Genomic DNA, 3,986 nt, shown 5'->3' on the forward strand with positions numbered 1-3,986 from the left:
ATAGCCTTGAATTCATCCTATAGCCCAGCCTCGTCTTGAATTTAGAACCCTTGGCCTCAGCCACCCAAATAACTAAGATTATTACAGGTCTGTGCCACCAGACCCAACTCTTTTATGCTTTTAGATGGGGTCTTCTGTAGCTCAAACTGGACTTACCGTGTGCCTGAGAGCGATTTTGAAGTATGCCTCCTGCCTCTGCCTCCCAAGTGCTCAGCCACTCTCCACCACAGCCAGATAATTGCCAGCCTTCTTACAAAAGGTTCTGACATCCAAAGCCTCCTGCTTGGTAAGATTATTTGGTAACTGACTTCCCAAGGCAAGACAGTGAAGAGCAGGACCGCCCGGTGTCAAAGGTGGAGTTACGCGGCACTAAACCCACTTCACGCGGTTTCTATTTGTTCTGTGGCACTGCCTAAGACATTTAAGGTATTTATCACTTTTGTCAGTGCACATCAGACCCTAGCGCAATCTTTAGTCCTTTCTGTGGCATTTCTTCAATGCTTTACTGTCACTAAAATGAGGTCTGTAGCACTGGGTGTAGCGCAGGTGGTGAAATGCTTGCCTCGTATGCAGGAAGCCCTGGTTTTCATCCCAGCAGCAAGTAAATCTGAGCACAATCATAATCCCAGCACTCGGGAAGTGGAGGTAGGAGAATCAAAAGTTTAAGGTCATCTTCAGCTACGGTTACAGTCAACAACAACAAAAAGAAAGAAAAAAAGGAAAAAGAAAGAAAGGCAGGAAGGCAGGACTATAATTAAAGAGACAGTGAACATTTTTCCATTTACTATATCAAAATACACTTCTGATTAATCTTAGTTGTTTGAGGAGTTTTGTGTGTTTGTTTTTAAGATGGGTCTCACATAGCCTGGGCTAGTCTTAAAATCCCTGTGTAAACTGGGCACTGGTAGCACAGGGCTTTAATCCCAGCACTAGGGAGGCAGAAGCAGGTGGAGCTCTGAGTTCAAAGCCAGCCTGTCTACAAAGTGAGTTCCAGGACAGCCAGAACTACACAGTGAAGCCCTGTCTTGAAAAACAAAACAAAACAAAACAAGAACCCCCTTTGTAGATGAGGCTAACCCAGGACTCCTGCTCTTCTCCAGTTCCTCGATTAGACAGGCCTGAGTCACCACACCTGGCTCTAGATTAATCTTCATATGGTTATCTGAATATAAGCAGGGTGACAGCTTCATGACAATTTCTGTCATGTGATAAATTATGACTGACACATGAAAAATAAACTTATTTGTGACAACTCTTTATTTGTGGGTAGAGGTGAAATGGTCAACAATAAACAATTTTTCTTGCCCCTATTTTGTGCTGTGCTGGGGACTAAACTCAGTGCCTCAGACATAATATACCCACCACAGGGCTATACTGGACAATAATTGCTTCTACTTACTTGTTTGTGTATGAGGAGTGTGTGTGTGTGTGTGTGTGTGTGTGTGTGTGCCCACATGCACATTTCACATGTGTGAACTTGGGTGTTTGTCCTGGACCTTTTTGGAAGATGGAAGACAATCTAGGGACAAGCTCACCTACCTCCTATGAAAGGGTCTCTTGTGCCTAGGTGCTGCCTGAGGAACAGCCTAGAGCCCTGTCTCCCCTGAAAACAGCCCAGGATCCCGGCTCCCTGAGAACAGCCTAGGGCCCCGTCTCCCCTGAGAACAGCCCAGGACTCTGTCTCTCCTGAGGACAGCCCAGGACCCTGTCTCCCCTGAGAACAACAGCCCAGGACCCCGGCTCCACTCCCGTCTCCCCTCAGAATAGCCCAGGACCCCAACTCCACTCCCGTCTCCCCTCAGAATAGCCCAGGACCCCGGCTCCACTCCCGTCTCCCCTCAGAATAGCCCAGGACCCCGGCTCCACTCCCGTCTCCCCTCAGAATAGCCCAGGACCCCAACTCCACTCCCGTCTCCCCTCAGAATAGCCCAGGACCCCGGCTCCACTCCCGTCTCCCCTCAGAATAGCCCAGGACCCCGGCTCCACTCCCGTCTCCCCTCAGAACAGCCCAGGACCCCGGCTCCACTCCCGTCTCCCCTCAGAAGCATTGGAACTGAAGATGCGCGTCATTGCTTCTAGCTTCACCCAAGTTCTAGAGATTCAAAACCAGGTCCTCACTTGCATGACAAGGGTTTCACCAGATTGGCCGATTTCCCCACACCAACAACTGATTTTCACAACACATCCTTAGTCATTAGACCACAGCCCCTGCTTAGCGCAGCACACTTCCACTAGCAACTGGAAGATTTACTACCCCAGAGGTAAGCCTTCAGCCCAGAGGGCAGAGGAGGCTGCCCTAAAACCAAGGAAAGACGCTAGACATGGTAAGTTTTAAGAACCAGCAATAGCCAGATGGGATGATATTTCTGAGTGTTTGGAGATGAGAAAGTGTCCTCTGGTGCTTCTGGCTTCCCGCTCTTCACGGGAACCTAGAGGAGGGCAGCATTTGAAATTTTATTCCTTTTCTCTGAGCCTATGTGTTATTCTGAGCACCGGGGTATGAACTCATTGTTGTTCAGAAAAAAACAAGGTGAATGTGAGCAGCTGAGTGAACCGGTAAAACAAGGTCAATGTAAAGCCAAAAAATAAATAAATAAAAACTTAAAAAATGCTGTCTTCCACTGAGTTTCTGTGCTTGAGCACATCAGGGACCAGGTGCTCCCTTCCTCTGAGGGTGTATACTCGGTCTGCCAAATGAGGAAAAATGAAGGGGACAGAGTCCCAAGATCTGCTTAGCTGGGGAAGATCACCTGTCCAGCCAGGCCTGCCTCAAGTCTCTCCAGACATTCTGCATACACTTGGTGTGCATTCTGCTGACTTTACATATCAGACAGCCCTACAGACTTGCTACTCTGACCCTGTCTTAGATACAGTTACTATTGCTGTAATGAAACACCGTGACCAAAAGCAAGCTGGAGAGAAAAGGGCTTATTTGGCTTACTATCCTGAATTACAGTCCATCCAGGGAAGCCAAGATAGAAACTCAAACAAGACAGGATCCTGAAGGCAGGAGCTGATGCACTGGGCACAGAAGATTTCTGCTTACTTGCTTGCTTGCTGCTCATGGGTTGCCCAACCTGCTTTCTTATAGCACCCAGGACCCCTGCCCAGGGATGGCACCACCCACAATGGGCAGGGCCCTTCCCCAACAATCACTAATTAAGAAAATGCCCTACAGGCTTGCCCCCAGCACAGTCTTAAGGAGGCAAGTCCCTCCTTTCCAGTGACTTTGGCTTGTGTCAAGTTGACATAAAACAAGCCAGCACAGACGCCCTTATCCTGCCTTTCTTTTTATGTTTCCCTTAATACTTCTATTTGTGCTTTTCCTTACAAAAGGACCAAGTCATCAACCTCTCTGCAGGTGACAGCAGCTAGCACCTGGGCTGTGAATCCTTCTAGTTTCTCTCTCTCTCTCTCTCTCTCTCTCTCTCTCTCTCTATCTCTCTCTCTCTCTCTCTCTCTCTCTGTCCCCAGGCCTCACTGCTCCACCCATGAGGAGAATCTCTTTTCTCAGTCCTGTACACAACTGCTTCTTCACTTCTGTCCCCTCTCAGTGCATCAGGCTGTCTGTCCTGGGACAGAGAAAGAAACAAACCTGTGTGGTTTTAGTATTCTTTCAGGATCTCCCACCTCCCACTCTTCCATTCTCCCCAAACCAATGAAGCAAAGGAAACACAGACAGCACATCCGGCTGCAAGAACTGTGTGTCCCAGGGTCAGAGAAGCTGGTGGCTGTCCTGCTCAGCAATCTGCCCGTGACCTTGACCCTGTCAGGGGCCTTAGATTCCTCACAGACGACGTAGATTATCTACACTTATCTACACGCTATAGCAAAGACTAAATGGGCTGATGCAAGCCAATCATTCCTTCTTCTCTCTGTATTCTGTTGCAGGTGTGAGTGTTCATGTGTACATGTAGTCGTATGTGTGCGCCTTTGTATGCACACATGTGTATGTGTGCGCCTTTGTATGAGGGTGCAGCTTGACG

This window comes from Microtus oregoni, unplaced genomic scaffold (genome assembly GCF_018167655.1).
Source record: "Microtus oregoni isolate MIOR12 unplaced genomic scaffold, Mior012 000054F_ref0000373, whole genome shotgun sequence".
NCBI classification, from domain to species: domain Eukaryota; kingdom Metazoa; phylum Chordata; class Mammalia; order Rodentia; family Cricetidae; genus Microtus; species Microtus oregoni.